The sequence below is a fragment of the Epinephelus fuscoguttatus genome, linkage group LG21 (genome assembly GCF_011397635.1).
Source record: "Epinephelus fuscoguttatus linkage group LG21, E.fuscoguttatus.final_Chr_v1".
Taxonomy (NCBI): domain Eukaryota; kingdom Metazoa; phylum Chordata; class Actinopteri; order Perciformes; family Serranidae; genus Epinephelus; species Epinephelus fuscoguttatus.
This window is the reverse complement of record NC_064772.1, coordinates 25,029,181-25,041,817: the sequence shown is the minus strand read 5'-3', so window position 1 is coordinate 25,041,817 and position 12,637 is coordinate 25,029,181. Positions and strand designations below refer to the sequence as shown.

At 42.9% G+C, this 12,637-nt stretch overlaps 1 protein-coding gene and 1 pseudogene across 1 annotated transcript in view; both read left to right on the top strand.

The window, feature by feature from the left end:
- The window catches only part of cntnap2a (contactin associated protein 2a), a 462,042-nt gene that overhangs the window by 328,501 nt on the left and 120,904 nt on the right, over positions 1-12,637 (top strand). The gene's annotated exons all lie outside the window — the stretch shown is intronic.
- The window catches only part of LOC125882256 (40S ribosomal protein S5-like), a 38,051-nt pseudogene continuing 32,354 nt past the window's right edge, over positions 6,941-12,637 (top strand).

Below are 12,637 nucleotides of genomic sequence, written 5' to 3'. Positions count from 1 at the left end.
GCGCCAGAGATGGACCTTCTCCAGAGTAGGTCCAAAGGACAGGGCCTTTCGCCCTCAAGCGGGCAGGGGTGATGTTTCATGTACGCCATCAGCTGTATTAGAAGTTGTGTGAAGTTGCTGCTCAAAAACTCAACATTTCCCAACTTTGCTGTTTCACAATAAAAGTTTGTCCATAACAAAAATGATGGGGGACTTTTATTGGGAAGAATCTACAGGAAATTAAGTGTGTTTATCAATGAATTAGCAGAACTTTGTTAGCGGCTTTTCTTTAGTAAAGGCAAGTCTAGAATACAGCAGGAAGGAATATGAAAGCAGAAACAGCCACAGTGAGATATTGATGAAGAGCTGCTGACAACAGGCTCTTACTGCATCTCTGCAAATAACTCACCTCCAACTTTTTTTTACCTGCCCTGCTGTGGAAAAACACATGCAGCAAAAATAACAGGGGACTTTGGCCATGGATCAGCCCGCTGCTTTTAAACGTCATCGCTCAAGACAAGCCATCATCAGTTAAGACACACCTTCAAGAAGGTAGCACTGTTGTAATGGAAATGCAAATCCCTGCCATGCTGGGCTGATGGACCGAACCAAGCCAAGCCAAGCCAAGCCAGCACATGACTGTTGAAAGGGGTATATAGGTGTCCTGTTTTCATCACTGTTTTCATCAGAGCTGGGACTGATAAATAAGCCATCACCACTACAGTCATTTGTCCCAAGAATAAATGATGATTGTTACCTCTCCTGCTTTTGACAAATCCAGCTAATAGTGGATCTTATTGGATTTTTTTTGTCCAGTAGGAAAAAGTGTATTGGGTGAGGTATTGAAACAGTCTCACAGTTACCTTGTGCATTCCTTTAAGGTCATCTCACCAACACTGACACTTGTCACAATCTCAAGAGGACAGATGAGTTTGGATACTGTGGACTGAAATGTACAATCATGCGCTTTAAAACCATCAGCAGCGCTTTCAACAATACTGGAGCTCCAGAATGTGTTAAACTGTCTTCTTCACTGCTACTGTTCCTGCAGTTGGAGCTATTGTGGTCCTGCACTGTTAATAATAGATGTCTTAATTAAATTTCACCTCATTTGTCCTGTCGGTAATGTATTTGTGTACAGGAACCCAATTATATTTTGCAACTGTGGTGAGACACCAAAATCAGGTTAGAAACAGGAAAAACTTTTGCATTACTGGGGTCAGTTACACTCTGCACACTGCACCTTTGAGACAGACATACATAGTGCTTCTATGACAACTTGTCCCACAGCTGTTGCAACAGTCCGTTTGTATGTGGTGTTGTTTTCAGTGTATATATTTGTGTGCTTGCATGTATTTTTTAAACTTACCAACTGAGAACAAAGCAAGCACCTGGAGTTAAGTTTACACGTATCATAATTGGGCTTAATCCATTGTGTACTTCCTTCAGAGACCAAGACGTGTTCATGCATTTTATTTGTTTATTCGTCTGTGCTGTTTGGGATTTGATTCGTCGCTGCTGTTGAGTACATAAGATAGTGGAGGGAAGCTGATCCGGAAACAACTTTATTTTTCAGAGATTGACAGCGTAACACTGAGCTCAACTGAAACTTGTGTCCAACTCTCCAAATACACAGATAGCTTATCAAGTCAGACTTTCATGGTGCAAAGGGAAGAGAAGGACAGAAAGAAGGACGAAGGAAAATGTTGCATCTTGCGGCGGCATAGTGATGAGAGGAGGGAAGAAATAGAGAGAAGTGGGAGTGTAAGACAGAGATTGATGTGGAGTGACAGAGAGGGAAGAAAACAAGTAAAAAAAGGGGGAAGAGAGGGAGGAAGAAGGGTAGAAGGAGAAGCAGATTAGTTTGTTTTCTGCCGCTTGCTCTGACATTGAAAGATATGTCGGTACTAATGTCCCAGAAAGCCTTGAATAACACAGCAAACCGATACATATCCTCCTTAATGGGATTTTCTGAGCTGTACTTGCTCCCTCTCACGTGCACACACACACACACCAGCCTGCCCAAACTAGCACATACACACTGACAATACACCATATGGCCACCGCCTGGCGGAAAGATAAAAGGCAAAAATGGAAAAATAGAAACAGCTCGCTTGAGGAGTAATTATAATATTGTCTTCTCATTTGTGACAAGCTGAGGGGTTGATCTCAATTATGAGGCTTTCTAAGGCAGTCCTCGCCTCTCCATTTGTCCTCTCCAAGGTTGCTGGGGACAACTGATTACGGGACGAGCTGTGGCGTATGACCACAAACTGCTCATCAAACATTTCACTGACGGATCATGCAAGCAAGAGTATCCTGCTCCGTTACGAAGACATGCATCCATGTATTTGCGTACGCATACTAATAGTCTCTCTGCTTATTTACCTGTGTCTCCCTCACACACACACTCTTATATATTATGAACCGTGAAGTATTTCCAGTGTCAGTGGTGTTTATGTATGCAGCGCAGTGTCTGCATCAGCAAGTGCATGGTTTATTGGCGTCTGTGAGTGTGTATGCGGCGATCACTGGAGGCAGTTTTAACACAGCTCCCGGATTACAGCGGGATATTGGGGCACAGAGAGATTAGACCAATTGGAAAAACAACAGGAACAGAACAGAGGAAATATCACTCAGTGGTGCTAATGAAGCAACACAGGGCGGGAAGTTGATTATCCAACTTGACCTTGAGGGGCTTTAAAACTAACCCAGGGAAAGTTAGAGAGACAAAGTTGGAGAAGATACAGAGTTTAATAGAGAAGGATGATGTGTGTATGTGTGTGTGTGTGTGTGTGTGTGTGTGTGTGTGTGTGTGTGTGTGTGTGTGTGTGTGTGTGTGTGCATGAGCCCACTCTGTGTCCATCAGTTTGTACCTGTCTGCTATTATGAGAATCTTGTGCCGCAGTTTGATAGCTGGTTCTGGCTGTCATAAACTTAATGTCCGCGTGTGGCAGTGTATTAATATCAGCATGTTTATATCAATGTCCGTGTGTGTGTTCGTGCCTGTGTCAGAGTGTGCTGTTTTGTTCCTATGACACATCTCTGTGGAGCCATTTCTGTATTGTTTCTCACACAGGGAGCGTAAACAAACTAATAAATATTCATGATGTTTGTCTTATCAAATGTTAGCGTACCATGCAACATTCTCGTGTAATTACCCAGCCTCAATTGTTTGTGTGTGTTTTTTTTGTATGTATAACTCATGTGTCATACTGCGTGTTTGTACACACAGCCTGGTGTTTTTTCAGTGCTCGTGCATGTGACGACCTCCTGGGTATCAACAAATAACAGCAGTGTCATAACTTGACATCCTAATGTCGAAGCCATAGATGCAGTCCCCTTAATTAATCTCATACTTTGAGAGACTGAGCCAAGAGGAACACTTTAACAGTCCATGACTAGATGCCATGCTGATAATAGGACTTGTGTGCAAATGTGTGTATCCAAAACCAACAATGTGCACATAGGAATCCTTTAAAAAAGTGCTTTAAAAAGAGCTTGGGTGCCCACTGGCTCACCTGGTAGAGCAGGCACCCCATGTACAAAGGCTGTGTCCTTGCTGCAGCAGCCGCAGGCTCAATTTCAACCCACAACCCTTTGCTGCATCTCAGTCACCACTATGTGTCAATTTTTGCCAGACATAAATCTGTAATAAACATTTTGTTTTTCTTTGGCATCAATTAAACTTTAAAAGGTTTCGAGGGTATAGAGACTTAGAATATTATTATCAAAGTATACGGCGGTCATTCCCATGCTCATTTATTTCTCGTAGCAATTTTTGGGTTGATACGATTTGTTACAGTTTGGGTGCTAAATTTTAGCATGTTTTACCTCTCAGTAATTAATAGAAATAGTCAAAAATCCTTCCATAATATCACATTAAGACACCAAGACTTTAAGGAACACCATAGAAAATCCATGCTGTGGAATCAATAACGTTTAATACTTTGTGATCTCCGTAAGAACTGCATTTTTCAGCGATTGGATGGCGAGCACTTGTGTGTTGTTTCAAAACAGTAGTCTCACTACATTAAAATGGCTACTTTGGGGGCTAACGTCATCACACCTGAATAAAATTGGGCTCAATGACTCCACAAGAGTCTCAGTTTTCCAGCCATACCCAATTTATACAATTCCAGGACTGTTTAGGGACCCCAGTGTGCAGAAATATTCAAGTACAATAGGCGAAAATTCCACATTTATACTGCATGCAAAGAAGTGCATAATTTGTGCCCAGAACTGAGTGGGGCTTGCATAAAATGGGCATGTCTGCAAAGGGGAGACTTGTGGGTACCCAGAGAACCCAATTTCATCTTGAGTTGAGGGGTCAAGGGACCTCTGTGAAAATGGCCATGTCATTTTTTCTGTCGCTAATTTAATAGCATTGTTTAGCCCCCTTTGTGAGAAGCTTGCACAGCATTGTTGGTGCCACTGGATTCCTTAGGTTGTAGTTTTATATGATACCAGTATCATTACTTTAGCTTTAAAACCCAGCCCTCTGTAGCCTCTGAAAGACAGGACTGTCAGCCTTATCTGTTGACCATGACTTGCGTTGGTAAAAGGAAACTTTTTTGATAATATTATTAAACTGTAAACTGTAAACCTGTTCACAATCTGTATGATCCCCATGTACTTTTACTGCTGTTTTTTTTTTTAATTAATTTAATATTTTTTATTGATTTTGGACCCTCATTCGTGTCGTCTCTGGCTCTAAGAATGTGGTTGATTTTCTCTCAGTTGGAAGGAATTTAGGGATTTGGCTACTGCAGACAGAGAGCTGCCTCAAAAGATGCTGTTCGCAGAGTTGTGAACACAGTGGAGTTCCAGGCTGAAGATGATATAAAAAAAAGCTGGATCAAGATAACAGTAGTAACCCAGTCCAGGTACAGTACTCAATACCCATATGGCAAGACATGGAGGTCTTGGACTGAATGAAAAAGCTCAGCAGGAACTTCACAGGCACCCTTTCAGGCAACAGACATGTCGTTGGGTTTTGCAAAGGGAAATGCTGCACTTGGTCAGTACAGACACATTTGAACTAAATGAAAATGTAACTTCCCCTTAACCATGCTGGTTAGCCTAGATAAGAAATACCCAAAATCCTCCATTACAAGTTCATTCAGCAGGTTTATAAGGACCATGCAGAAATAGCAATATCAGGTAATAAATTATGTATTTTTTCAACTTACACTTACCATTTTTAAAAATATGTGTGTCTGTAAAGTTATTTCTTAATTATACCACCACATGTACATTTTTTCTTCTCAACTAACAAGCCAAGTGACACTGAGATTTATGTGTTATAACTGTAGCTCCTCATGTGAACTTGAACTCAAGCCAACAGATATTTTTTCCTGGAAAGTCAGATGGATTTAATTCTTCATTTTGAGGAATTTATCAACCCAAATAGCAGGTGCAGGTTACCTTTTAAAATTTAAATTCATTTTATTGCCCACTTCTTTAGATTTGGTAGCTTTCTAATTGGCATAAATATTTCAACTTGACCCTTGGGTATAAACCCAAGAGCAGGCTGGCCATTAAAGACACACTTCATCTGAATGAAAGCGATTTTTCCTCTCTGAAGCGACACAAGATGCAAACATGTTTGTGTCGAATGCCTCCTGGGTGTGTGCTCTGCTCAGAGGCGTTTGGGCGCTCTGAGTCATAGTACGTGGGCCAGTCGCACTCTTGAAAAAAAACTTGAGAAAGCCAGCAGATGGACGAGGACTGCACAATGAACTTTATAAAAACAGTCAGGCCAGAAATCTGTGCCTCTGTTATGCGTTCAGTGAGTTCAATTTGTTGATGTTCTTTTTTGCATCTTTCACATAAAACAAATAGGAGTGCTATTCATGTCATTTTCAAATAATTCAAGAAAAAAAGATACAAGCAAAGCTCCTAGAATGAATGTGTATTGAATGATCCAGATGTCAGCCTTTTAAAACTCATTCAAAGTTTAGCTTTGGATGGTTTTACATGTGCCTGCTGAAGTTTGTGAAGCTTTGAGTTTTTGTGCTGCTTTTTAATTCAACCACACCTTGTCAGAGCCTCCTGAGAAAAAAATCCAGCAAACAAAGTATCCCGACTCTCTTTAGTGTTTTGCAGCAGTCCCAAAGGGCAATTGATTTGGATTACGATCAAAGAACAGCAGCAACGTTACGCAACAATAACAGAACCTGGGCATTAGCTTTGTAGTTAATACCTTCACAGAATAGAAAACAGCAGTTGGTATTTGGCACCGACTGTAAATGCAAGGATGGGAACAAAAATGGAGCTCGGGTTTTAATGTGTATTTTTTTTTTTTTTTTTTTTTTGCACTGTTTACTCTGTTCGCTAAATAGTCATGTGGTCGTGTGCCAACAGGCTAATGTGGAAGAGAGGGAGACAAAGAGAGGAGGAGATAGTGAGTTGGATGAATGCTGTGATACTCATTAAACCATTAGACGGAGTAACAGCTGGACACCCACAACCATCTGCAGCATGTTTCCTCTCTAAACAAGACTGTTTAACCTGATCTCTCACACACAAACATATCAGACTGCACAAACTCTTAATAATCACACACACTCATACGCCGATCTGTCTCCACCTCCTTCTTTTCCCTCACACAGACCGATCTATGAGTGCCTCTCCCACTCTCTATCACACACATACATGCACACACAGACACGCTGAACCCTCTCACCCCCACAAGTCCTTAATTTTCCAGCTGTGTAGGCAAGCAGCAGTGGGCAGTTTGTCCCCCTGACAAGGGTCACCGACCCGGGGGAGAGAGCTCTCCGTCTCTCCCCTGACTGCCTGGACAACTGGAGCGCAGGCAATGAGATAAACACTTGAAGAGGATGAGGGGAGGGAGAGGGGTGACAGGGAGTAAGGGGGATTCAGAGGGAGGTGAGGGAGGGAGGAAATGGAGCGCAGTTGGGTGGGATCGAGGCAGGGTGGCACACGGAGCGGTAAAATGAGAGAGCGTGATGAGGAGAGGAAGGTTAGTGGGAGGAGGAAGGGAAGGATGGAGCTGGGTCAGGCCAGCAGCTCGAAGGGTGGAGGTGAGGATGAGAGCCGGGGATTGTGGTGTTGGGGAGGGGAGGGGCAGTGAACCACAGCGTGATGGATCACGATGTTAGCGGATAAGACGGCTGTTGAGAGGGGGCAGGCTTGGCTTGTCGAGAGCAGCTTTTGTCAGAAGGCAACATACAGACGCACACACTGTCACACCAGCACCGAGGGAGGAGAGGGAGCAGGAGAGTTGAAGGGGTAATGTATTTTTTTCAGGCGTATCTGAGAAAAAAAGGGAAGGGTGAGTGGGAGAGAGACAGACGAAAGAGAGGGAGAGAAAGGCCACACTTGCATAGTCCTCTTTGATTTATGTAGCACCGTGAAAGGCAATTTATATGTCTAACACACTAAAAGGATTCCAAGATTTCAGCCTGCCTTTCATGCAGATGCACTCCATTGCTCAAGAAAGTGCTCTACATGCAGTTTCACTCCGTTCTGTCATTCTATCTATCTGTTGAACACACACACACACACACACACACACATACATGAACACACACACACACACACACACACACACACACACACACACAGAGATCATTGACCCAACAAAGGTGGGAGCCATTTTCAATTTAAGTTTTCATTTAGCTCATCCCAGATTGAGGCATCATAGTGGGTGCTCCTTGCAAACTTTTGCTTCAACCTTGACTTGGCCGCCACAATACAAAGCTAAGGTGGAAGACGATTAAGACACGGCTCATACTCAATGCATTAATGGATATAAAATAAATATTTTTTAAATATCAGATGTCATGGAGTTCATCTAAGCACAGATAACAGATTTACACTCCTGGGTTGGACTATTCTAGGTGTAAATTGAACTCACATCGTTTGATTACACCTTTGAAGATTCCGTACTTGAAGTGTACAAGGTAACAGATTTGTGGTGGTGGTACATCTACTTATGTCATTTGTCGAGGTGGTTTTAGAAAATCAGCCCGAGGACCTTACCACACAGAGCTAACCTCAAAAGCCTTGCACTCACAAAGGCTGACTGATCAAATGCTTTACATCTCCTGTACTCTGCAAAGGCTACATCTGAAGACCAGCTGACCTCTGGCATGCATGTACATTCTGCCTCAACATCAGAAGGAATAACTGCTCAGTAGCCTGTATTTGTAATTAAAAAAACAACATGTACTGTAGAGATAAAAGAACAAACCAGGCCACCATTTTCACACGTATAATTGGTAAAAACTTTAACCATGACAAAAGGCTTCTGTAAACTGGTGTTTTGCTTGTGAAAGAAGAGAAATAGGGGCTATAAATACAAAAATAAAGAGTAACTAAATGGTTGATTCTCTTGGCTTAACATCTACATAGCTCCTCTGCCTGGCAAGAACATACTCTCCACGTGCCTGCCTTGTTCCATTAAAGAGACATACTGACCACTACCTCCTGCTTCAAAATATCCCTTCTTTAATTAAGAGCTACTGTTTCTTTTATGAAATACACACTTTTTCCCTGGAGTGTAAATTAACATGGCCAATTCTCTGGTATCAAGTTCATCTGTGCCTTGTTGAATACCTGGATCCAGCCTAACTAAATCCATCCCTTTTGTTATTCTATTTCCAAACTCACTTGTTACAAACCCCTGTGGTTTTGAATTATGCAAATTGTGTCTGTGGCTCAGCCATGTTTAGGGCTGCTTTCCTCAGCCCAAACTAATCCCATCCAATTACAGGAGCAAAGAGTTTGATGTCATTTGCGAGTGCTCCTTTACTCACATAGGTCCGTGTCCGACCCAGGCTAGCGGTTCAGTTCAGTTCAGTCCAATCAGTGCTTAGCGCCTGATGTCCAAATTACTTTCTCAGAGGATAAAGCTCAGTCACACCAGAGAGGTGCTGAACTCATAACCATAAACGTGTTCAACAAGCAAATAGAAGACAACACTAAATGAGCAATTCAGGCAAATTTGTTGTTAATTTGTTGCTCACAAATTAAAAGGCCTCCTGTGGTGACCTCATCTCTTTATGTAAGACACATCCAGTGGCTGTACAGTCCCGCAGTTCAGCCTCTGTCAGTTGCGGCAGCAAGTGAAACATCAGGAAATCACAAACGTCGTAAAAGTATTGTCAAGAGTAAACCACTAACCTTAAAGCAATTGGCATTTTTTTTGGAAATATACTTTCTGGCCAAGTGTTAAGGCCCAGACACACCAAGCCAACATCAAAGAACTGGTTGCGAGGAAGGCTGAGTGTTGCGTTGCCTAACATTGCCTGTGTCTCAGCCAAAAAGTTGCACTTGTAGACATTGCAAAGACTACAGCCAACAGCCAAATAGCACATATGTTCTGCGCTTGCGTGAACTCTACATAGCAGCAGGCAACAGTAGTAGTCCGTATTAGGCATTCAAAAAGGGACACCGAAAGACCGTCATGATGGATTCAAGGTGCTAGTTAGCTAGTTAGCACATTAACAACACAACCCAATGTTGAAAGAACAGGATATTTACCATGCACGAACAATCAGTAACACATACAGCTATGAGACATTTCTGCTAAAGAGCACAGTGCCTTAAAAATAGTATAATAAAATATAATAATACAACAAATTTGTTCTGATCTCAGTCACTCTTTACTTTAGTTGTTAGTTTGCATCCTCAACTCCGTTTCTGTTCTTGTGCACTGAGCTGAACTGCTAATCAGAGTGATTTCTCTCACTCACCCCCAATTTCCACCAGATGCGTGTTGGTTGCGTCTGCGCTCCGGCACGGCAGCGGAGCCGATAGGATTCAATTCTAGTCAATGTGTGTGTTTCCACCAGCTGCGGCTGTGCTGCGTTCCAGCTCCGTCTCAGCTGCGGCACTCCGGATACGCAGGACTTCTATTTTTGCCGGACGCCGGAGCACAACGCAGCAATTCAGCACAGAGCAGATCATGCGGGGCAGGAAGTCAGCACAGAAACAAAATAAAACATCCGGTTAATTTTCAAAATAAAATACACAGTGTTCATGGCGGATCATATTTCCCTGCACTTGACCTTGAAAACTGCATAATGGGCAGAGACAGGCCTGAAGTCAACAGGTCAGAGGTTTTCAGACGTCATTTCACCCTGTTGACACCATGGACAAGGAGATATTAATTATGGCGGTGCACCGAGATGTATTCCGGTGGAGCTGCACCGCTCCGCACAGCAAACGCAGCCGGTGGGTATTGACGGACGGCGGAGCACGCTGCGGATAACCAGCGCAGCCGTTCCGCAACGGACACATAACCAGTGGAAATCCGGCGTAATGGGCTACGCCAACTTCACTTTCAGCTCTGCCACTATTTCAAAATGCTGAATCTGTCAAAAAATAGCCAACAAATGCAACAGATGCCCACTGATGGCAGTCGACCGTCAGCTTGGTGTGTCAGATGAAGTTCTCTTACATCTGTCCAGTTTGCAAATAATAACATGGGGGCCTTTTTGTTGCAGTAAAAGTATAAGTATTACCGTGGTTATGTCACTAAAAGGCTCAAGGTCTGAGTTAATCTTGAGGCTCTAGAGTGGTATCAGTGTTAAGAGAGCACTATGTTTGAAGTGTTGCTCTTTAATTGTAGAGTTGAGGTTATGTTGCCTCCTGAGCTGTAGTCTGTACACACTTTAATCAACATCTGCGATACGTTAGGTCACCTGGCACTAATAAACACCGTGCTATCTAAACTTGTCTAACCTATAATTGGAAAACATTAAAGAAAGAAATAAAATGACAACTGTATGATTTTTGCAATAAAAGCTTAGATTCTTATTTTGTTCATTTATTCCTCCGGTTCATGTTTCCCTTTAGACACACTTAAATTACTTGCCTCTCCATTCTAGTCCCATCACCTCATTGTCTTCCTGTGTCATTGCTTTACTATTGGCCCGCTTTCTTTGCACTAAACGCAGCTTTTCACAGCAGCAGAGCAAACTGGCGCTGAGGTTATTTCCTTTATATGCATTCACTTTCCGCTTTATTGTAATTTGAGTAGGAACCTTCAACTTCTCACTGAGAGCGTGTTGTTTGGTACATGGCGGTTTTTGTGCCTTGTGGAGTGGAAAATAGCGCGCCATCACAACACTCTGAGAGATATTACAGCCGGAGACTCGGAGATGCCACGTCGCTCTCTATCCGTTCTGCCTCGATGTGAAGCCATGGGTTTTTTTTTTTCCCTCTTATTGTCCTTGTTGTCAGCAACATTGCGCACTTACAATAGGCACCACAACAGGACTTGATGTTGTCACAAAGCTTTCACCCATTTCAAAAGGGGCCGTGGATGTGTGTGTATGCGTTTATGAAGACAGAAGCAGTGGAAAGATTAAAAAACAGAGTCGATGGTGAGAACAGAGGGAAGGAAGGAAGAATAGACATTAAATGAAATACAGAACAGAAAAACACGGAGAGAAGAGGGACATGAAAGGTTATACAGAAGTAGTATGTGTTAGTGGATCTCTCCACTGATGCCTCCTGCTGTGCACCTCTGCAGGAGGTTACAGGGCAGCTACTGATGTTTTAGCACAACTCCTCCTTACTGCTGCTTCCAAGGCAGTTATGAAATTATCATAATCCATTTTCAGGGTGCACTGCAAGACTCATGCCATGTGGTGGGCTGTAAACTGAGATTAGATTCACAGCATGATATTGAGGCACCTCTGTGCGTGCAAATGGAGACGGGATGTTAACAGAGTTCCATTTCGGGGGCCGACACCTTCAAAAGACATCATGTACAATGCAGTGGCCTTCAGAGGACTCAGACTAGTCAGGTGAACCTGCATTCTTTACTAGATGCAGATTCACCGTAGCTTCATTGTGAGTGGAGACTGTGAGCTTGTGGTGCATTTGAGCAGTCCTCTTCAACTTCAAGAGTCAGAAACCAATTCACAGAAAGGACACACTGGCTGTTGTCCTCCAAATCTGGGCAAAATAAGGCCACGTATGAAGGAGCCTTAAAATGGTACAGCCTTGTCAGCCAGTTTGTTCTTGAAATGCAGATTTCAAAGGAAGCGATCCCTGAAATGAGACACAGCAAGTGTGTCTGAGTGTGTGTGCTTGTACGGCAGCATGTGTGCATGCATGCCTAATATACGAGTCCCTCAGAGTTTATCTGTTTGAGTATGCACTCGCAGTGTCTGTGTTACCGTATAAGAGTACTTGTCTGTGGCTCCCAGCTTGCCTTGGGCCATCCTGTGGTGTTTAAATCTGTGTATCATCTGTCATTTAGCCTTCTTTCCCTGTGGCTCTAAAAAGCCTACTGCCTCCTCAGTGCTTGCGGCCCCACAATGCTTCCAGTACAATAACTCAGGCAAGCTAACAGGATCACATAACGTAGCATGACTATTGCAAACACCAACAGTGGAATTTGCTTTGTTGTTCAGCCTTCCTGTATCTGCGCCTCAAAATGTTCCGATTTCCACCCGCCCGTCTCTGTGTGTCATTCAGCATCAGGCTTTCTTCTTTGTCTCTCTCTTCTTGCTTTCCTCTTCTCTCTACCTCATTGTCTGTTGAAGCTATCCAGATTAAATCAAATCTTTTTTTCTTATTCATCCTACACATCAGATGGCCTTCATCCAGTAGAATTTCAGGTAATATTTCAGACAACACGAATCTTTCAATATTAAGGAACACACTGTGAGAG